The sequence below is a fragment of the Sapajus apella genome, unplaced genomic scaffold (genome assembly GCF_009761245.1).
Source record: "Sapajus apella isolate SASKATOON/1434 unplaced genomic scaffold, GSC_monkey_1.0 scaffold32, whole genome shotgun sequence".
Taxonomy (NCBI): Eukaryota; Metazoa; Chordata; class Mammalia; order Primates; family Cebidae; genus Sapajus; species Sapajus apella.
The window spans coordinates 12,984,252-13,008,603 of record NW_022436972.1 but is presented as its reverse complement, the minus strand read 5'-3'; the positions used below and the strand labels follow the sequence as shown (position 1 = coordinate 13,008,603).

General features: G+C 39.6%; 1 protein-coding gene across 2 annotated transcripts in view; it reads left to right on the top strand.

Moving 5' to 3' along the window:
* Positions 1-24,352, top strand: part of LHFPL6 (LHFPL tetraspan subfamily member 6) — a 255,257-nt gene that overhangs the window by 9,904 nt on the left and 221,001 nt on the right. The gene's annotated exons all lie outside the window — the stretch shown is intronic.

Genomic DNA, 24,352 nt, shown 5'->3' with positions numbered 1-24,352 from the left:
AGAGCAGAACTGAAGGAGATAGAGACACAAAAAAACCCTTCAAAACAATAAATCCAGGAGCTGTTTCTTTGAAAAGATCAACAAAATAGACCACTAGCCAGATTAATAAAAAAGAAAAGAGAGAAGAATCAAATAGATGCAACAAAAAACAATAAAGGGGATATTATCACCAATTCTACAGAAATACAACTGTCATCAGAGATTACTACAAACAACTCTATGCACATAAACCAGTAAACCCGGAAGAAATGGATAAACTCCTGGACACTTTTACCCTCCCTAGCCTAAACCAGGAAGAAGTTGAAACCTTGAATAGACCAAAACAAGGGCTGAGTTGAGGCAGCAATGAATAGCCTACCAACCAAAAAAAGCCCAGGTCCAGATGGGTTCACAGCCGAATTCTGCCAGATGTACAAAGAGGAGCTGGTACCATTCCTTCTGAAACTATTCCAAATAATAGAAAAAGAGGGAATCCTTCCCAAATCATTTTACAAGACGAACATCATCCTGATACCAAAACCCGACAGAGACTCAACAAAAAAAGAAAACTTCAGGCCAATATCCATGATGAACATAGATGCAAAAATCTTCAATAAAATACTGGCAAACCGATAGCAACAGCACATCAAAAAGCGTATCCACTATGATCAAGTAGGCTTCATCCCAGGGATGCAAGGCTGGTTCAACATACACAAGTCTATAAGCGTAATTCACCACATAAACAGAACCAAAGACAAAAATCACATGATTATCTCAATAGATGCAGAGAAGGCCTTTGACAAAATTCAACAGTGCTTTATGCTAAAAACTCTCAATAAACTAGGTATCGATGGAACGTGTCTCAAAACAATAAAAACTATTTACAACAAACCCACAGCCAGTATCATACTGAATGGGCAAAAACTGGAAGCATTTCCTTTGAAATCTGGCACTAGACAAGGATGCCCTCTCTCACCACTCCTATTCAGTATAGTATTAGAAGTTCTAGCCAGAGCATTCAGCAAGAAAAGGAGGAAGTCAAATTGTCTCTATTTGCAGATAATATTATTTTATATTTAGAACACCCCATTGTCTCAGCCAAAAATATTCTGAAACTGATAAGCAACTTCAGCAAAGTCTCAGGATACAAAATTAATGTGCAGAAATCACAAGCATTCCTATATACCAATGACAGACTAACAAAGAGCCAAATCAAGAGCGAACTCCGATTCACAATTGCTACAAAGAGAATAAAATACCTAGGAATACATTTAACAAAGGATGTAAAGGACCTCTTCAAGGAGAACCACAAACCACTGCTCAAGGAAATAAGAGAGGACACAAACGGGTGGAGAAACATTCCATGCTCATGGTTAGGAAGAATCAATATTGTGAAAATGGCCATACTGCCCAGAGTAATTTATAGATTCAATGCTATCCCCATCAAGCTACCAATGACCTTCTTCACAGAACTGGAAAAAACTACCTTAAACTTCATATGGAACCAAAAGTGAGCCCGCATAGCCAAGACAATCCTAAGCAAAAAGAACAAAGCTGGAGGCATCACGCTACCTGACTTCAAACTATACTACATGGCTACAGTAATCAAAACAGCATGGTACTGGTACCAAAACAGAGATATAGACCAATGGAACAGAGCAGAGGCCTCGGAGGCAACACCACATATCTACAACTATCCGATCTTTGACAAACCTGACAAAAACAAGCAATGGGGAAAGGATTCCATTTAATAAATAGTGTTGGGAAAACAGGCTAGCCATGTGCAGAAAGCAGAAACTGGACCCCTTCCTGACACCTTACACTAAAATTAACTCTAGATGGATTAAAGACTTAAACATAAGACCTAATACCATAAAAAACCTAGAAGAAAACTTAGGCAATACCATTTAGGACATAGGCATAGGCAAGGACTTCATGACTAAAACACTAAAAGCATTGGTAACAAAAGCCAAAATAGACAAATGGGGCCTAATTAAACTCCAGAGCTTCTGTTCAGCAAAAGAAACAATTATTAGAGTGAACTGGCAACCAACAGAAAGGGAAAACAATTTTGCAATCTACCCATCTGACAAAGGACTAATATCCAGAATCTACAAAGAACTAAAACAGATTTACAGGAAAAAAACAAACAAACTCATTCAAAAGTGGGTGAAGGATATGAACAGATACTTTTCAAAAGAAGACATATATGAGGCCAACAAGCATGAGCAAATGCTCATCATCACTGGTCATTAGAGAAATGCAAATCAAAACTACATTGAGATACCACCTCACGCCAGTTAGAATGGCAATCATTAAAAAATCTGGAGACAACAGATGCTGGAGAGGATGTGGAGACACAGGAACACTCTTTTACACTGTTGGTGAGAATGTAAATTAAATCGACTGTTGTGGAAGACAGTGTGGCGCTTCCTCAAGGATCTAGAAATAGAAATACCATTTCACCCAGCAATCCCATTAATGGGTATATACCCAAAGGATTATAAATCATTCTATTATAAAGACGCATGCACACGTATGTTCATTGTGGCACTGTTTACAATTGCAAAGATCTGGAACCAACCCAAATGCCCATCAATGATAGACTGGACAAGGAAAATATGGCACATATACACCATGGAATACTATGCAGCCATAGAAAACGATGAGTTCGTGTCCTTTGTAGGGACATGGACGAATCTGGAAACCATCATTCTCAGCAAACTGACACCAGAACAGAAAATCAAGCACCACATGTTCTCACTTACAGGCGGGTGTTGAACAATGAGAACACATGGACACAGGGAGGGGAACATCACATGCTGGGGTCTGTTGGCGGGGGGGCTACGGGAGGGACATTGGGTAGTGGGAAGGCTGGGGACGGATAACATGGGGAGAAATGCCAGATATAGGTGACGGGGGGATGGAGGTAACAAACCACATTGCCATGTATGTACTTATGCAACAATCCTGCATGATCTGCACATGTACCCCAGAACCTAAAGTGCAATTAAAAAAGAAGGAAAGAAAGTTTTAGGGACAAGTGGATTTGAGAAGCACTTGGTTTTGGAAAGTTAGTAGATTCACTGCAGCAGAACTTCACAGAGCCTTTGGTGTGTTGATGCATATTGCTAGTCTCCTAGATAAACTGGGGAGGAATATAGGATTCAGCATTTTCCTAATTTATTCTGGTCCTGCACCCTGAAGGGACCCTTGATCTGTGGAACATATTTTGTTTTCACTTCACCTCAGTGAAGCAGGTGATTAATTTTAATTTTTTTTTTTTCTAACAGATGAGAATACTGAGTTTTAAAGCATGAAACCCAAAGTTATTCCGTTAGTTACTGACTGGCCTACGAATACTATCACTGTAATATTAAAAATATTGATTAAACTTCTACTTTATATTATATTCAGAATTTTTGTTCCCCATGAATAAGTCTGAACATAAGAGAATATTTTTATTGGCTCTTTGGCCCTCAGGTTATGCTTCTGGTATGTTGAAATACTTGTAATAAGATATAGCAACATTTTGCCAATATTCAAAAATTATGCTACAGGTTAATATTAATAATGTAATATGTAGTAGAGAGGCCATTTGGGGAGAATGCCAAAATATCTGACTAAAGCAAGCATACTGTCTTTTAAAATTATTTAACAGAAAATCACGTGCTGGCTAAATTTTCTAGTGTAGGCACCCATTGTTGGAAGCCTGTGTAATAATTATTTGTTAAGGTTAACGATAATATTCCAAAGGACACATTTCTTAAATAACAAAACCAAAGGCTTTGTGTCTGTCTTTAAAAATGAAGGATAATGTCCTACTTTATCTATCTGGATCAATAAAATATAGAAACGAATAGCTGTATCATAATAAAAAGTCTAGGGATTTCTCAGAGATTTTTAAATGGTCATTTTTAGAGGCTCATGGGGTTGGATACATCGCCTAGTTCTGGTCATTAATATTGTTGAGTTATTATTAGGAATCTCTTTATCTGGGCCGGGCACAGTGACTCATGCTTTTAATCCCAGCACTTTGGGAGGCCAAGGTGGGCAGATCATGAAGTCAGGAGTTCGAGACCAGCCTGACCAACATGGTGAAACCTTGTCTCTGCTAAAAATACAAAAATAAGCCAGGTGTGGTAGCATACACTTATAATCCCAGCTACTCAGAAGGCTGAAGCAGGAGAATTGCTTGAACCCAGGAGATGGAGGTTGCAGTGAGTTGAGATTGTGCCACTGCACTCCATGCTGAATGACAGTGTGAGACCCTGTTTCAAAAAAAATTTTTTTTCTCTATCTGATAGATGTGATTCCAGTTGGTGATTTGCTCTTAGAATTCATGAAACTGAAATTGTAATGTAAGCTCCAGAGCTGACCTGCTTATCATTTCAGTAAATAATTTCCCTCCATGGATCTCAGATTTTTAATAATCAAACAGCACCAGGTATTTTGATGCACTAGCGTGTGTAAAAATATTGTTGGATAAGAAAGAAAGTTTTATTTTACGGTCCTCTGTTTTTCTTATCTCTTCAAATATTGTAGGAACTATGACTTATATTTTTATTCTTGCCTGGCAGTGACTAGAATAGTAAATGACACCTTATATATCCAATTAATACTTGATGTGTTCTTTAGTTTTCATTATTTATTAGTGACACTTGTGTCTACAAGGTATGACCTTATTCTTCTGTACTTCATGGGAATATTTCAAACGTGAAAGAAAGTAATGCTATCAGTGTGAAGATATTGAAGCAATGTTCCCTTAGAACTGAGAACTAACATAATGTTAGGTTTTTTTTTTTTTTTTTTTTTTTTTTTTAGACATAGTCTCACTCTGTTGCCAGGCTGGAATGCAGTGGCGCAATCTCGGCTCACTGCAACCTCCGATTCCCTGGTTCAAGCGATTCTTCTGTCTCAGCCTCCTAAGTAGCTGGGATTACAGACGTGCCACCACGCCCTGCTAATTTTTGTATTGTTAGTAGAAACAGGGTTTTACCATGTTGGCCAGGATGATCTCGAACTCCTGACCTTGTAATCCACCTGTCTCGGCCTCCAAAAGTGCTATGATTGCAGGAATGAACCACTGCATCTGGCCTATGTTCTTTGGAAAAAGTATTTAGTCGTCATGTATGTTGAAATGATGCCGTGTCATACGGCAGTTTCCCCTTCGAGCACATTTTAAAAGCTCTGAATAATTCTGCAATAACAAACCAGCTTAAGTTTATTTAATACTTTGTTTCACAAACTTATTTGGGAATAGCAGGGCCCTATTTACCTGTAATATGCATTAACATCTCTTTGAATTCATGGTCAGCAAAACAAACTTTGGGAAATACCAAGTTAAAGTATGTTGTAAATCCAGGAGACTGGTGATTAAAGGCATTTACTTATTGAGTGCCCACTCTGTGTCAAATAATGTGCTTCATGTTGGGATAAAAGTTGGGTTCCTCCTATTGCTGAGCTCACAGTCTTATAGAGGAAACCAACATGTGAGGTATAATTATAGTCCAAGGACTCACGGTAAGTAACGCACACACTTCTGTGTTTTGCTCAGACACTGATCAGCTGGTGAGGCTCACTCAGCAGCCACATGAGGGGCTCAGGAGCCTCACATACCGTGTGCCACTCATTTTCCATCCCACTCTTTCCCTGCTTGGCTGTAAATCACAAGGACTACATTTCCTGGAAGCCTTAGCATCTGGCACCTGGATATCCAGCCAGTGGGAAGCACTTTTGGAAGACAAAAGGAGACTGGGAGGATCCAGGATATTTCTCCTTCTCTTGTTCATCCTTGGGCAGTCTTGTGAGCATGGTTCTCTCCTGCTAGAAAGCCCTGTCCTTCATGGTCCCAGATCATCAGAAAATCACGTCATGATCCTCCCCTAGTCAGACAGCCCAGTCGTCTCATCACTAGTAATGCCATCTCTCAATATCACTCCGATCTAATGAACGGCAATAGCTTTCTGTTGATGCTACTTTCTGGGTTGCCTCTTTAGCTCCTGTTTGGCGTTTCAGCTCTTCCATCATCTGTAGAATCAATTTCTTGTACAAAGTTCTCTGTGCTTGAAATATCTAGGATAGTTTTAGCCTCCCTGGCTGGACCCTGGGGGAAACACAAGACATAATTCAAATTCATACTGCCACCAAGGCAGTATGGAGAATTATGTCCTGCTATGAACTTCTAGGATTTTTGGTGACTAGACCACAATCACAGATGTTTAATCTAGGAATGTCCAGGGTCCACTGGCATCTGAACAAAATGCTGCAATTGTGCAGGGCAGGAGTGACATTGTATGTGGGAAAGCATCATAGCAGAGGTGCTGGTTGACTTGGGTCTGGTGCTGGCCTTGTCAGCCTTCAGGCAGGGGGACACCAAGTCCTCAAAGCCGAGGAATTGTAAAGAGATCTGACGGGAGTTCAGGGAATGGTAACGGATTTACTACAAGGTATGGAGTGAGAATGATGTGACAGGGACTAACGTGGAGAGGACAGATGGAGTCAGGTTATGGAGGCCCCTATTCATATTCCAAGCTGAAGACTTTTATTTTGAGACAGAGTTTCTCTTGCTGCCCAGGCTGGAGTAAAGTGGTACCATCTCTGCTCACTGCAACCTGTGCCCCCTGGATTCAAGCGATTCTCCGGCCTCAGCCTCCTGAGTAGCTGGGATTACAAGCACATGCCACCATGCCTAGACAATTTTTGTATTTTTAGTAGAGACAGGGTTTTGCTGTGTTGGCCAGGCTGGTCTTGAACTCCTGACTTCAGGTGATCCACCCACCTCAGCCTCCTAAAGTGCTAGGATTACAGGCGTAAACCACTGTGCCTGGCCCAAAGCTGAGTGTTCTGTACTTAACTAAATTAAACCTTTTGAGTGGCTATGGGTGCAACTGACCTAGGAACTATATAGTCTAGTAGCAGTGAGGAGCAGATTGGTTTGGGGAACACTAAAAGCAAGAAAGCAGTTACAGGCTTGTTACAGCAATGTTGGCCAGTGATAGTAAGAATCTCAGTGAAGCTGTGGGAATAGAGAGAAAAGGATTTTGAAGATGTTTCTGAAGTAGAGTCAAGTCTGGCTGTCACAATGAATATTTTTAGATAAATAGATGAATAAATGAATATCTCAGTAATTTTATATCGCTGTTTATATAAGGAGCCAGAATTTTCTTTTTTTTTTTTTTTATAGTTCTTCAAAAGTTAGCAAAAAGGGGGAAAGAAGATATAATAAATTACAACTGTTTTGGCTTTCAGGGGGTAATTTTTTAAACTAGTAAATATTATTGTCGTCATGGAGTGTAGACGTGACTTATTATACAGCTTTCCAATGTGAATATCTCTGATTTTAGAATCATTTGCACATTGGTCTGCATGTAAGCATGGGTTGTTAACTGTCCAGCACGCCTGGAGGCTTGCAAGGGGATACTGATGAGAGTTAAATCAGCTGACAGTGTCACTGAACACTGCTTCACACAAAAACACACTCCTTTTTTCTTCCTAAAAATTCAGGAAATACTGTGCATGATATATATGCACAATAATTAGTTGTAAGAGTGATTTTATACATTTCATTTTCATAAACAATTTGACACTTTTTTTCCCTTCATGTTTTACTTAATGAATTGGTTCTTATTTTATTAGTCTAGAGATCTGATAGGCATTCAGGGAATGGAAACAGATTTACAACAAGGTATGGGATGAGAGTGCCCCATATCTTTTTTTTTTTTTGAGAAAAATCTAGTGGGTTTTAATCATAGCTAAAGTTAAAATGTTCTAAATTTTATTAGGTTAAGCATGCTGAAATAGCCATTAATGGCTTCCTTTTTGCCCAAGAAAGAGGTCTCATAATACATGATCCATAATACTATGAAAAGAGAAACTTTGGACAAATTGAATTTAACAGCTTATTTGAGCAAAGAATGACTCTCCAATCAGGCATCCTTCAGAACCAACGGAAGCTCAGAGAGTCCCATTGGGCAAATAGATAAGCAGGGAACATTTACAGATGGTAATGGAAGTGAGGTACAGAAACAGCTTGATCAACAATTTGACATTTTAAATTACATCTGTATTTTACTTATAAAGAAATAAATGAATATTATTTATCAACCTGTTTACCACTGAAAATTGCTGTCAGTTACCTGTAGTAAATTGATGGTTTAGTCTGGAGACCTAATAGATTGCTTTCACAGCTTATGTTAGTTGTGTTATGGCTATATATTAAAGTAAAGCAAATAAAGAAACTAGCTATCCCCCTTGATTGTTGTCTGTGAGTTAATGATCATGATATATCCCAAGACATATCTGCATTGAAGGTCATGACACCCAAAATGTACTCTTGTCAATCCACTGTAATTTATAGTTCTCATATATTTGCCATATCACGTTTTTAGGAAAAGCAATGTTCCTGTAAGCTGTAAAACGTTATGATCCTGTGATAAAATGTAATCCTCATTTGATATTGTGCTCCTTAGCAAGACTCACTATGTATAAGGCATGGATTTCCTAGATGTTTCTGTATATTTCCTCAAGCTTTAGAAGTTGTACTGAAGCGTATCCCCCAATGCCATCTTATGATGAGATTATCCAGCTTGCCCTCTCAATAATCTACTAATGCACCTATCATATGGGTTCATTGGGGTGGTGTGGGGTGCAGTTGGGCACACACATAAAGCAGTGGACTCCTTACAGGACTATGTCATCCCAACATGTGTGTGGCTGGAAAGTAGGAACCTAGGTACATAATCAGAGTCACCATAGACTTCTCACTCTTGGCAAGACTTGGCTCCCCTATCAATCCAAGCTCCCTGTATTATTTCCTCTTCCCGCTGTGTGTGCACAGTTGTCTTGGGTAAAAGTATGAGATTTTCCATGTTCTCTTCATGTCTAGAAGGGAACTACAATGGAGTCATTATTTTCTGCAGTTTGGTGTATGTTGGAATGTTGTTTTTGTTGTTGTTTTGCCTTTCTTATTTGGGTTTGCATTACCCAATCTAAAGGGAAAATTATGATCCCAGACGTTAAGGCTGTTCCTTTATAGGGCAGGTCTAATGTATGTATGTTACCATAACATTACTCTAAAGAAGAATATTAACTTTAATCTTAAAGGAAGCTACCGTGGTACACACTAGATATAAAAACATAAAGAAAAAAATTAATGTATATTGGTTCTTTTTTTTTCATTCGTTTATTCAACATGTATTTTAGGTGCCTACAGTGTGTCATCTCTGTTTTAGGCCCTGGAGATAGAGTGTTGCTCAGAAAATCCTGGTGCTTGCCTACTAAGAATCTAAATCTATTAAGAGAGACCAACATTAATCTAATTCTCCCCAAAATGAATGCAAAATTACAGACATGATCAAGATTAGACAGAGAAGGTATGTCACAGGCAAGCATGACCTAGATGGATGCCAAGGAAGACATTCCTAAGGAGGTCAGGCTTGAGTTGAGGCCTGACACAGAGGAGCGGGGGAGGGAGCCTCCCAGGGAGGGAACAGCAGGGACAAAACAAGGCATTTGGCTGTAAGGAAGCAAGTTGCCTTCGAGGTACACTAGACAAGAGGACACCAGGAAAGATGGGTCGGGTGAAGCTGGAGAGGAAGGCAGCGGCCAGAAGGACTTGCATTGAGGATTTGTTCAGGACACTTATGAGATCAAAGGCCAATGAAGAGGTGAAGAGATATGAACCAGGAGATGCTGTTTATCCCTATACTTGCTTGCATGAGAAGTTTGTTCATTTGGGCAGACTGTGGGAGAGTTAAGTTGAGGGGTTGTTGGCTGGAAAGCACCTGGATTCTTTTACTTATGCTAGTCTTTGTGAGGTAGAGGTAACCATTATGGTAATGTGGAGAGAAAATGTCATTATGGAATTTCTCTACATAGCGTTTGAATGTGTAAGTTAACACTGATGTCTAGGTATTTGATTAGGAGGACAACTGTTAGAATTTTGCACCCAGCCATGTGTGGTATCTCACACCAGTAATCCTAGCACTTTGGTAGACTGGGGCCAGTGAATTGCTTGAGCCAAGGAGTTCAAGATCAGTCTAGGCAACATGGCAAAACCCGTCTCTATTTAAAAAATACATAAAAATTATCTGGGCATGGTGGCATGTGCCTGTGGTCCCAGCTACTCAGGGGGCTGAGGTGGGAGGATCACTTGAGCCTGGGAGGCAGAGGTTGCAATGAGCTGAGATTGTACCATTGTACTCAGTCCTGGGTGACAGAGCAGGACCTGTCTTTAAAAAAAAAAAGAATTTGCCATCCTGTGCATTTTCTTCATAGAAATTTGTATGCTTGTAATAACTTACTTAGTTTTTGCAATTAGGTGTATAATGTCTTTCTTCTCTGATTGTAACTCCCTGAGGACAGAGGTCTGGTCCATTTTAATAATCATACCATTTCCAGAGCCTAACAAAGAGCCTGACAGAGAGTAGGCAATAATAATTTGCTGTCTGCCTGAGACTTAATATAATATAGCCTCCCTGAAAAGCTGTTGTGTACATACCTTTAACCCAGATCAATTTTGCATCCATTGGTCCAATTCCTGCTTTGCAGGATGGCAGATGCTAAGCCTTGTGTTGAATAATGACTTAAATACGATGATGACTTCAGAAGGCTGAAAATCTGGTGTGTGGAGTAATACAGATGAATGATTCATCTGCTAAAAGGTTTGTTATTTGGTTGATATCCTCAAGATCCTGTGAGATATACATACTGGGCACGCCACGGAACAAGGTCTGCCTGACCTACCCAAACTCAGCTGCAGACTGAATCCTTTCTCCTGAATCTTCAGTGTTGCCATGAAAACCACCCCCGCCCCTAAAAGGGCCAGGCAAGGGCACAGTCAGATCTCTTGAATATTTTGCTACTGATCAAATTCCTACATTGTGAAATGCCTTCCCATTGGTTGGGGGTTAGCTGTGGTAGCCAAGTGATCATTAACTTTCCATCCTCTCCCCTGACCCTGCTTTATAGAATTGGTTCTGCATTGATTTTGCTAATGGCCTTACCCGCCAAATCCCCCAGTTTAATAAAAGTCTCATCAGACTACAGTTCACATGGTTGGATCTTGTCATCCTCTTCTTAATGATCTGCAGAATGAGACCCTGGACTCTGGGGCATGTAAGGCAGAAATTGAGAGAGAGAGAGAGATGAAAGATGGGTTGAGGAATGCAGTTGATGTGACTTGGCAACTGATAGTCATGTGCGATTGTGCATCGGTAGCAGCTCTCTGTTTTCAAGTCTGTGTGCCTCCTAGAATGAGGCTGCCGCTTTTGGAGACTGATATGTCTACAGGAGGCATGATTTAGGAAGCAAGGGGAGGAGTTCTTGACAGTTTTTGGTTCAAGTTCTGCAGGGACTTTAAGGTAGAAGGCCAAGTGGACAGTTGGAAACACTGGGCATAGAGCTCATGAGAAAAATCAGGGTAAAATACACAGATTAATAAAAACAGTGTTTTGAAAACCTTTGTGTGAGTAGATACTGGTTCATTAACTCTTAAAAACACGTGGCTTTTGAGTCTTGACATTTTCTTTTACATTTGACAGTACTGGTTGAAAGGCAAGCTCCTAGCTGTGTCTACTTTAATCGTTAATTTTAAGCCTCCCCTCAGATAGTGCCAGCTGCTTAACAGTTACTAAGTTTGTATTTTATAGGAATAGCACTTTTTTTCTTTATTTTGTCTGGAATAGATTGCAGTAAAAATTAAAGTAGGAAAAATATTGTGATGTTCATTAACAAAAGATGCCTTGGGGGAAAGCAGAGTCTAGAAGTGACCATGTAGAAAAAAAAAAAAAAAAAAAAAAGAGAGAGATGTAAAGGCTGAATGTTTTAACTTCCTTTTTGTCTTTTTTTTTTTTTGGTCTCATGCATAAAGATGGCATTCTATTTTGGTCGCCTGGTGGAAGAAAGTTGGTTCATTTATCTCATCCACCCACTGGTGGCTATCCTGATTATAGCCTCCTGGTAGGAACCATTTAAAATTCAATTTGACTGTCTGTGCCCTTGGTGCTCAGTAGGTTTCATTAAATTACACAGTGGTGAGCTCTTCTTCCCTGTGTGGCACCTTTTGATGTACATTTTACTTCAGTGTAATTTCAGACAATTGTACTTTGCGTGGAGTGGTGTTACCATAATAATCTTGCAGTCCAGATAGGGCAGATCTGGAAATCTGAATCTGATGGCATTCTAGGATGGTGGAAAATATTGGACCAGGGAAATATTTTCATTTCTCTATGCTTTCCTTATTTAGCTTGTTAGGCTTGTAGGTTTTGGCAGATTGTTTCTGTAGCATTACTTACAGCATGAGATTAGAATAACATTTTCCCCCCATGTGGGATGCTTTAGAATTTTACATACAGTCAGATTCCAGAAAAAACGGTTTCCTTGAGTCTGTAAGTAAAATTAAGTGTTAGTACTTTTTTTTCTTGTATTAGCAAGTCTTAAAGTACTGCCTTTATTATTGTGTTCACATTGTTCTGTGGGCATGTGTTGTCACGCAAAGCAAACAAACACAGGATATGGACAGAAAGGGTTAAACTCTGCCACTCATCAGCTTCCTGGCTCTGGACAAGTTACAGACTCTTGGCCTTGGGTCCTTTGTTTACAGGACCTAATAGTAATATTAGATCCTAATAGTAATATTAGCTCTTTGAATTTTTGTGAAGTTTAAATACATGTAAGTTACCTAATATCAGGCCTAATAGATTCCCAATAAATAGTCACTATTACTAATAGTTGGTTACATAAATATTTATTGACTCCTGCCGTGTGCTAGGCAACATTCTGGATATTGGGCATAAGGTAGCGAACAGGAGCAGACCAAGAAAGAACAATAAGGAATTATAAAGAACTCTAAAGGAAGGACGACAAAGAAGGGACTTTGGTTCTATTTTCATCTACTTTTAGTTTTTCTATTGCTTTCCCATTGCATTTTCTTAGCTAGCTGATTATTGAACTTGTAATATGCTTATTGGTAGGTGACTTCTTACACAGGACTTGGTAAATATATATAGTGTCACTAGGTGTATGTGACCTCCACAGATCATAATTTGAGATGCGTGCAGGTATCCTTATGCATGTTCTCAATGTCGTCACAAGTTTTTTTTTTTTTTAAACACCTGTCACCACATGATGGGTTTTCTTACTTCTGATTGCATTTTAAATATCATCTGTCCCTTCTGTGAGATCCCATCTTTAACTCCCCTCCCATCTCTCTTCCCATAGGCTTTCATGTGTTTATAGCCTGATTACTACCTGTTCATAAATTTTTATTTTTATTACTTTTGCATAACCACAGAGACCAATTAAAAGTACAATTAGTTATTTAGAGTTCTAGGTCAACTAATACCAGATACTTTTAATATAGCACCTTATAATATACAAAAATGTTTGTACACATTTTCTCATTTATCATAAGATTCTGCTGCCCCTTTGTGCTTGAAACTGTGATAGGTACTGTGGGAACAAAAGAAGTAAATATACTACAGGGCTGTGACCCTGAGGAGTTTGTGAATTCATTGCTTTGGTCGCTAGACTCTTTTCCTCGGAAAGATGCCATTGTTATTCTACCAACAGCAGGCTTCAGTATCATGTTATGTTGCTAGATCATTATTCTATCTTCACAAAATGAATCTTGCCAGTGATATTTGCAGGTGTATGTTGACACGATATTTTCTAAGATTAGAGCTCAATTCAGGGGTTTGGGAGCTTTCATTTCTGATCCTCAAGAGAATTGGGCGAAATAAAAAGAAAATAATATCTTTGATGGTTGTATATAATTCTTTAAAAAGTATAACAAGTATATTATTAGAAAAAGATAAAGAAGTTTTTGAAACTGATGTCAGAAATGGGGCAGAAGAATGTACTGTAAAACTGAATTATTTTGAGACTAGAAGCTGAATCTGATAGAATGACAAGAAATTTCATTGTCTTGAGTTTACTACAAGAGAGTTACTTCATGTAGTGTGTACCTATATGTCATGGAAGCATGGTGTTACAAGAGTCATGACCTGCTGGGTCATGACCTGGTGGGTGACTATTTAAAAAGCCTTCTGGCATTAAATATTGTTCTCATTTAGTGTCCTGGTGCATTATCACATTTGTTTCAAAATGGCTCAGAAGACCTGTGGTAGGTGGAGAGTATCTGTCCTTGGCCTGGGCTCCCTTCCTGCATGCCTGCTTCCCTCCCATGCAGCCTCATGCTGCTGCCAGAGTAATCTTCTTGGCTGTGAGCATGGCTCTTTCATGCTCAAAATATCTTGGCTGCTCTTTAAGATAAAGACCTCCTACAGTGTTACCCCAGGCACTGCTGGACATATTACCATCCATTCACCCCCTTCTTGTTTATTCTGCTTGAGCCACACTGAATCTTCTGATGTTTCCTGGGCACTCGCTACACAAGAGGCTACATAAGATGAGAATGACATTGTTGTGCCTTTGCTGAACGCTGTTCCTGTCACCTTTCTCCCCTCTCTTCACAAGCTTCAAACCTCTTTGCCTTCCAAGGCCTGGTTTGAATGTTGACTTCTCCATGAAGTTGCCTCTGATTGCCCAGCTGGAGGCAATCCTCTTTTTCCTGAGCTCCTGGGAAACTTTATGAAGAATACTTTTGCTGGGGGTTGGGAGAGCACCATCCGCTGTGGATGATTGTCAGCTCCCCCGGCCCTCGACTGGCCTCTCAGCATAACCCGTACCTGTCACGTTTTTATATGCGTTTGAGTGATGACTTACTAAGAGGTATTCCAGAAACTCTTGAATTCAGGTGTTCACCTGAGTGAGATACTGATTTGGGGTTCATGACATGCTTGCCCCTGGCCTCTGTATTGCACTGTTAATTTCCCTGCTTTCTTTGGGTAAGTCACTTCTTGTGTCCATCACTCTCACACTGCAGATTCTACGCAGTTTTTGGTCCTGGATGCCAATGACCCTATGCTTAAAGTAAAAATCTGTTTAACTGTAATTATTTCTGGTCGAGTTAATTTCAAAAGATGATTTTCTTATATCTGTTCCCACTTTACTTGCACTCATATAGGCAGTACAGAAATGCTGAATAGTTGAAAATGTTACTGTGAAGTAGTCTGCAACTATTGCTTCACGCTGATTTAATCATTTTTGTCAGGGGTCTTTGGTAGGGTGCTTTTGTCCTATCACTCCATGTTGGGGGATTCACCCATTTACTTTAGACAACTAACTTGGTTGCTCTTTTCCTGGAAAGGAAAAAGAGAAATTTCTAGTGATATGGGTTGAGACATGCTTCCCATTTTAAAGGTGGTAAACGTACTGAGAACACTTCTCTTCAATTCAGTCTTGGTTGATGGATAACGTGTCTTTTCTGGCAAGCTGCCAGGACATGCTTTGTGTGCTACCAGACATTTCTGTTTTAAAATATTATCAAAGATAGGCATTAATATTCAGTCGTTGGGGCTGGGCGTGGTGGCTCATGCTTGTAATCCCCACACTTTGAGTGGATGAGGTGGGCAGATTGCTAGAGGTCTGGAGTTCGAGACCAGCCTGGCCAACATAGTGAAACTTTGTCTCTGCTAAAAAAAAAAAAAAAAAAAAAAAAAAAAAAAAAATTAGCTGGGCATGGTGGCATGCACCTGTAGCTAGCCCCAGCTCCTCAGGAGACTGAGGCAGGATAATCATTTGAACCTGGGAGGCAGAGGTTGTTAGCCAAGATGGCACCACTGCATTCTAGCCTGGGTGACAGAGTGAGACTCTATCTTAAAAAAAAAAAAAAAATGAGTTGTTGGAAAGGCACCCATAAGACACCAATTAATGCAGATACTGTGTTTTTCATTAAGACCATCACACCAGACTGCATCTCATAGGTGATCCACATACATCTAATGGGATAGTAGCTCACAGGAGTGCTTAGAGCTTGATACTTAGAGACAAGTGGAACGCTTGAGTGTGTGTCCACCTTGAGTTTTACTCTTTTAACTTGTACTTGGAAGCACATAAGCTCCTTCCTAAAATGCTAACATTTCTAATTTGAAAAACAGTTTCCTGAAACGAGTACAATTGGCCCTCAAGTACTCCAGTTTTCCTTGGAAGAACACTGCTTTCTCACTGGGAGTGTAGCCTGGTGTAGAGAAGGGGCGGGTGCTCTGGAGGACTAGAAGGAGCAGCACACTCAGGCATATTTGTTCAATTTAGGAATATGGTAACCTTTTTAACTGCCCAGTGAAATTTTTGTTCAAGCTTTAAACGTCACGTTAGCACTTTAGTATTTTTCTTAAGTGTTATCATTTTTCACTGTTTTGTTTTTTCTTTACACTTTTTAATTTCTTGAGGATAGTGAATGTATCTGACTTATTGAAGTTTTTTTCATCGTTAGCAAACAGTAGGTCTCAACAAATTAGGTCATTGGATGAGTGAGTGAATAAATCCATTCTTTTGGTAGGAAGGTAAGGGTAATAGAATAATAATGTTCCTACATCTAATGCAGGACTGGTGATAAAATTTGAGAGACTGAATGCAAAATGCAAATGCAGGGCTCCTTGTTCAAAAATTAAGAGCCCGAGCAATGTAATGAGACCTTGTCTCTAGAAAAAAATTTTAAAAAATTAGCTGGGCATGATAGTACCTGCCTATAGTCCTAGCTACTCAGGAGGCTGAGTTGTGAGGATCACTTGAGTCCAGGAAGTCAAGGGTGCAGTGAGCCATGACCACACCAGCCTGGGCAATGGAGTGAGACCCTGTCTCAAAAAAAAATTATTAAGAATTTCAAGATGATGACAGCAGAGCAAGTGTGACCCTCTGAAGCTGCATGGGTAGGAAATCATGAAGCCACTCTTTTGTAACACAGAAAAAAGCCAGAGATTTGAATTCCCATTTTTTATTTTTGCTTGTGAAGTAAGCATACTTTATTCTTTCTTTTCCAGTTAATAGTATGAAAGCGTTGCTTCTTTGCTTCCTAATGAAATAGGGAGAACAACTGTTTAATACTAGTACCTGTCACACCACAAATTGGAAGTAATGCTTAATTTACTACCTTGGATGTCAGCCTCCGCCAGTTTTCTTAGCACAAAATTTAAAGCAGTAAATGCTACCAACCTAAGCAATCTATTCTCATTCATAGCCCCAGTATTTTTACTGACTTTAACTGTGCTGCACTAGTAAATCATTTTGACCCAAATCTAGTCTGTATGAACTCTGTTAAAATGATTTTAAATTAGAGCAGTGAAAAATGACCTTATTTCCTCTTGACTTTTGGAGGCATAGGAACAAGTCCCAGGTGGAACTGCCAAAGAGCCACTGGTCCCAGGAAGAGGTAAGCAAAACCTTCACGTTTAAGAAATCCCCTGGGGGAGGTTTCATTTACAAGCGAAATTGAATTGTAGTAAAGCAGAAGGAAGAGGTACCTCCTCTAGGGCTCCTTGCAAGGTACATAAACCAGAATAGAAAGTAAATGTCGGCCCCTCTGTGATCTCCACATGTTTGAAAGTAAACTGGTGATTTCTAATGAGATGTGTCAGCACAGATAATTCTTCAGCTGCCGAAAGTCAATCTGAAGATGAGGAGCAGTCTAGAGTCTGCACCAGGGCTGTCCCGTGGCTAGAAGTGAGACATGAGGAAAAACCGTGCGCACCTGGGCAGAAGTGATCCGGACCCCACAGCAGAAGGACCTCCCCGCTCCACAGCTGTCCCCACGTCCTGCCCACTTCAGAATCTTGAACTTTTTGACTGGCAAATTGCTCCCCCAGTTCTTTGCTGCTTCTTTCCCTTTAGTTGACTGCCTTTGCAGTGTATCACTTGTTACTAAAAGCTAGGCCTTTTGGAACTAAAATGCTAAAAATAAATCTGGCCACTTGGACTTCTTAATTCCCAAACATAGAGATTTTGTAGTAAATTAGCAAAGCGTTATGACTAAAATAGTATCTTATGACTATTTGTGCATTTTCATGATACTAATTTTTAATTTTAATATAGATAATAAAATGCTAGCAGCCTTGGGGAAAATGTATTAAAAATCATTACCCAACTGTGTGCTAAAGTCTGAAATATAAGCAAGTGTACAAATACCTTCAGAAATGATTGTCCTGTGGGCATTAGCAGAATCACAAACCAGGATATTAACATATCATCTTTGAGTCTTCACATCTGTGCTCTGCTGTTCCCAGGAAAGGTAGCATATAGCTCTGGTCACCTGTGTATGTGGTCATCATTGTGTTTTCATTTGATGAGGTATCCTATAACAAAGACAAAGGAGAGGGATGAGGGGAACAGAATGAAAATTTCTTAGACCCTCCCCCCCGGTTTTTTTTTTTTGTTGTTATTGTTTGTTTGTTTGTTTTTGGGACGAAGTTTACTCTGATGCCCAGGCTGAAGTACAGTGGTGCAATCTCGGCTCACTGCAACCTCTGCCTCCCAGGTTCAAGCGATTCTTGTGTCTCAGCCACCTGAGTAGCTGGGATTACAGGTGTGTGCCATCATACCCAGCTAATTTTTGTATTTTTAGTAGAAACCCCATGTTGGCCAGGCTGGGCTTGTACTTTTGACCTCAGGTAATCCATTCGATTTTTTGTATTTTATAAGTATGTCCTATAAAGTTTCAAAATGATTAACTATTAGCCTACCCATAAATATTAATACTGGAAAGAATTTACTAGATGCAAGATTATTTCTTTTTTTTTTCTTTAGTTATTTTCCTAGATGCAAGATTATTTCCAATCCTTTTTGTGTGGGGCAAAGTAGAATAAAGATACGCTGTAATTTAAAAACTTGTAACTTTATTTACTTATTTTTTTTTTGGGGGGGGGGGACAGAGTCTCACTGTCACCAGGCACCAGTCGCCAAGCTGGAGTGCAATGGCGTGATCTCAGCTCACTGCAACCTCCACCTCCCGGGTTCAAGTAATTCTGCCTCTGACTCCCAAGTAGCTAGGGCTACAGGTGTGTGCCACCATGCCCTGCTAATTTTTGTATTTCTTGGTAGAGATGGGGTTTCACCATGTTGGCAAGGATGGTCTCAATCTCTTGACCTCGTGATCTACCCGCCTATGCCTCACAAAGTGCTGGGATTACAGGCATGAGCCACCGTGCCTGGCCCTAAAAACTTGTCACTTTAAACCAAAAGTATTTTGTAAAAAGTTATACTATGTAAAACATGGGTGTTTAAAATTCTAACACTCAAGCTCAGAAAATTTCTTATTTACAACTTTGGCTGCTTTTCCTTAGATGCAGATATGCATTCATAAATTTTAATCTATTTTGATGGTTATCATTCTATTTAAATAGTTTTCTTTATTCTATGTTTTCATGAAGATCTTCCAAGCATTTTCTAGTCCCAGATCAAACTCCATGTGAGCATTTCTTTTAAAAAAGATGACTTCCTTTTGAAGGCTAAGACCTATTGATATATACTCATTTTAAATTGTAAAATCTGTTTCAGGAATTAATTTGTTTTTTTTTTTTTTTTTTCCTTACTAGAGATAGGCGTATTTAGGCAAGAATGAATCTCTGGTCCACATTTTCACCTATTTTGATAGGGGAAAATCTCTATCAAATGTGTTTTGTACCTAAAATATTATATTTAGAATACTGTACCATACATTTTTAGAAATCTTCAAAACACAATAGAAGTTATGGCGTTGGCTAGGTTAAAAAACAGTATGCAGTACATTTAGTTTCAATCCTGGTTGTTTTTTCTTTATGTGGAAATAAGCTAGGAAATTTGCCATCATCAGATATTAGATTGTGTGTCTCACCTTTAACCTCAAAAACATTATTCATTACTTTCCTATGAATTGTGATCTCCTTGCCCTTAGGCTTGTGACCCAAAGACCATGTGACTGGCTGACTTGGAGTCTAAGTCAGCTAATGGTCCCTGACTGGTATCTCACAAATCCAGCAATCCTTCTACTTAGGAGAAAGATAGCTTTTTCCACCAGTTTTTGATGGCTTGGGTATGCAAACTCACAAGGTTAAGATCTGGCTATTTGTACAACAGCTGAGCCTTAAAAGTAGAAGGCGGTGATTAAAGCAAGTAGAGGACAGGAGAGGCAGGAGTGGAGGAGAGACAGAACCGCCAACACGCTGTGGATGTGAGCAGAAGGAAGATAGGTGGCCAAGCCGACTTTGTGTAGAAAATTGGACTGTGGTGTGTCTTCCTTTTCAAAAGCCATACCAATTAGGGATAAAGCTTTTACTTCTTACAGAGAAGTTTCTTGAGTAATAAGAGATGCATGTACTGTATAATACCCTTTACTGAGCATAGGTCTGGAACCTCTGAATGATGGCTTTATACATACGTTCATAGAAGATCTATGTCTGGGCCCTGCATTTGTGTATGTGTATGTTATTTCTGGAAAGAGGTCTCAGACACACAGACATACACACAGACACAGACACACACACACACACACACACACACACTTTAAAAATATACTACTACAGCTCTGAGCCACAGATGACTCTTTAGATTGTTTTATCTTAAATGTGTTATTTTATATTTGATTGTATGCAATATTAGGTGTCTTTCGAGTATTTCTATGAAAGCTTACTGTGTTGCCATCTCATTGCAACTTATATAGGACACAAGTACAATTCTGGGAGTTTCTTGTCCTGTGATATAATATCCTTGGCCAGTTCATGTCCTTTGCTCCTGATTTAATTGTCACATTTATAACCTTGGACATATTAATACAGGATTTTTCTTAGCCCCTTCACCAGACTCATGGCAGGGGAGCCCCTTCTAGTTGACTCACCACACTCAACTGCTTGCAGGAGAAAACATATGAGTGAGCGAATGTGGGATCCAGCCAGCCACTCTGGGTGTTGACACAGGAACAAGCTCCATGCGGGGCCCATGGCCAGACCAGGTGTGTCACCTTGCGGGGAACATGGTAGTGCCCACGTGAAAGTGCCCACGACCCTGAAGCCCCAGAGAGGATGTTATAGTGTTCCTTTAGTTCCACCATCCATGGACAGCAGTGTGTTAGCAGCTCAGCCTTTTGCCTCGTTGTGTGGGGTGGCTGCCCTCTGCCATCAAGGACAGAGGGGTAGTGGGACAGCCTTTCTGGATACTTGCAATCAGTGGGTCCCAAGCTCTTGTCCAGCATTCAAGAAGAATGAGGTCACATAGACAACTGAAGGTTGGTGAAGGCAGATAATTTTACTGAGTGATGAAAACAGCTCTCAGCAGAGAAATGAGATGGAGAGGGGATGGGAAGGGCAGGTCATCTTTTCTGATGTCAGGCTGTCTCTTTCCTGAAGTCAGGCCATCTCCTCCTCTACTGACTGAGTCTGGGGTCTTTATAGGCATAAGATGGGGAGTGTGTGCTGATTGGCTCATGAGTATACAAAAAAGGTTAAAGTGAAGACACCACTCAAAGATGGGCATGACAGTGTAGAAGACCAAGTAGGAAAGGATAGACATATGTAAAATAGTCAAAGGGTAAGGATCAGTCAGATTAAAGTGTACCAAACAGGAAGACAAGTTCTCAATCTGGTCTGAGGATTTAACTTGTAGCTTGGGTTTCAGGCTTTAAACTGTCTTTGCCTTGGAGGTGGGGTTTTACTGGGAATCTGCCCTATCTGTCTATGCATTTTGCTGCCTCCTATTGCTATCAATATGTGGTCACAAACATTTATTGAAATAAAGCCTGATTTGTGGTTTGTGGCATCTTTTGATATTTCCTAAAAAGAACAAGCTTGCCTAAAATCTGAACTACACGAAGTGGTTAGTTTATTGTTGTTGTTTACACTTTCAATTGAATAGTATTTAGACTAAGGGAAATAAAGGATTCCTGCTTACTGAATCTGACTTGATGGGGAGATAAACAATGTTTCTCCATGGGTAAAAGAAATTACAGGGTTCTTCTTACTTTGAACATTCATCTTCAAGAGATAGCCTCATTTGCTTTAGGCTTTTGCTTTAAATATTTAGGAGAAAACACAAATGCATGCACATGTGCACACACACACACACAGACACTCCCTCCCATGCACTCACATGCACACACTGTTGCCCCAGACTGACCAGTGATAGTATTAATACTTAAAATGAAATGATTTTATATCTACCAGAGCTATAATCATGATTAAATCATTGTTGCCGCACATGCTAATTGCATGACAATCTTCTTACTTGGTTCTTTGATTATCATTCTATATATCATTGTAATATATAAAGTATATATATTCTATTCTATAAGGTTATCATTTTATTTTACATTATTATTCTGTTATATATTACTCTATTATTTTACTCCCACATTCTCTTTTCTTGCCATGTTTTTAATAAATCCTGCTGGATATTTAAAAATAACATAAATCAGCCAGGCATGGTGGCTTATGCCTGTAATCTCAGCACTTTGGGACAGCAAGGCTGAAAGATGCTTGAGCCCAGGAGTTTGAGGCCAGCCTGGCCAACGCAGTGAGACTCTATCTGTACAAAAAATGTAAAGATTTTAAAATTGGAAGTGGTGGCTCACTTCTGTAGTCCTGGCTATTCAGGAGGCTGAGATGAGAGGATTGCCTGAATCCAGGAGTTCCAGGTTACAGCCTGGGCGACAGAGCAAGACCCTGTTTCAATCAATCAATCAATCAATCAATCAATCAATAATAAAATAAAATAAATTTAAAAAGAGTAAGAAAGATTAAGCTTGAAAGCTAGCATGGAGACAGAACCTGCCCGTATGACTTTTTCTTAGGCCATTTTTTCCCTTCTATATAGATATTTCATAGACTCTTAGGATTTTGATGTGAAAAGTATGCAAGAATTCCTTTTTCTCCCATCATTCTAAATCATTCCTCCTAGACAATCAGAATCAACCTGTGCTGAGCAGGCGCTTAAAGACTTCCCGAGGTTGTTTCATTCATTTCATAACCTTTCGAATTGTTAGCATTTTCATGATTTTCTAAATGAGCTTGCGCCTCCCTCTCACTTCTGCTAGTTCTGGTTGAATGCTCTGCATATGTAAGAAGGTGAAGATATTAATTTATTAATAGTATCCTTTAGTGATAATTTTTCAGTAGTTTGAATACACCTTACTATCCTGTCATTGAAACTTGACATTTCCATTTTGATCATAAAGAATATTAATTCATCAAATATCTTGCAAAAACCAAGACACGTCATGCCTGTAAGATTTTCTTGTCAAAACCAAAGTTGAGGTAAATTTAATACAGTTTATTCTTGGTGATATAGTGTTGCTTGCTGGTAATCTACTTTTTCTTGAGTAGGTTTTTTAGGCCATCTGGTTAATAATGCCATTTGCAGTTTTTTCATGTTCTCAATATAAAATTATTGACCTGTGTTTCCAAAAACTAACATTTTCTTCTATTGAAAATGAGTGCAGTAGTTTGCTGGGTTCCAAGGGGGCTATCTAGCCTATTTATGCTTGCTGAAATCCTTGTCATCATTCATTGCTAATAGATACCTTACATTTATGAACTTCAAAACCACTATGTTTATTCAAATAGGTTTGCAAAGATATTTGTGGATAAGCAGTGTATGGTTTAGAAACCAAACACATTTCTGATGTTTGCAGTTTTTATCCATCCATCCATCCATCTGTCCATCCATCCCTCTCTCCATCCATGTTTACTAAGCCTCTGTTGTGTGCCAGACACTGAGCTAAGGCCAAAGATACATTGCTGAGCAGGGCAGACATGATCTCTGCCCTCATGGATCTTATTCTCCTGGGGTTTTCAATTTCCAAGCAGTAATGAAAACCAGTATGGGAAATGGTTTTAAGCACCGATGAAAATTGTTAACTGCTCAGGTGGGAGGATGGATGATTGAGGAGGGTGGGTGAAAGTTCAGTAGAAAACCCTCTATGTTGTTGAATCCTGAACTCTAGGGTTGAGGTCACTGGATGTGATCAACTCAAATTCTGGTTTGCTGCTGGAAAGCAAAGCAAGGGTCCATTTCTGGAGATAGCACTGGTCTCCACCTAAACTGGACAATGTGGACATTAGGGAAGGTTGGGGTGAAAGGAGCCAGCACCTGGAGCTTCTGAGATGGGCGGGAAGGAGTTTTTGAGTTATGCATCCTGCAGAGAAAAAGTGAAATATAAATACTGAGTCGAGGAGAGACCCCGCAAGAGTCGAGGCAAGGGTCTGAAGCCTCACCATGTTCTCATATAAACAGAATTAGAAAAGAACTAGAGATAGAGTTATATAGTTATTCCTATATATCATCATAAAATAATCACATAGCTATTCATATGTAGTTATAAATATGTACATATATATAATCATATAATCTTTAATCTTACAATACGTCTCAGGTCAAGAAGTATGGGATGGAAGTGGCTTTGGAAAAGAGGAGACCCTAAGGCAAGATGCTCTAAGTCCTCTGTCACGCCTGCATAAGGGTTGCCAGAGGAGGCTTTGGCTGTGCGACAGTGTCAGCGCTGTGAAAGCGC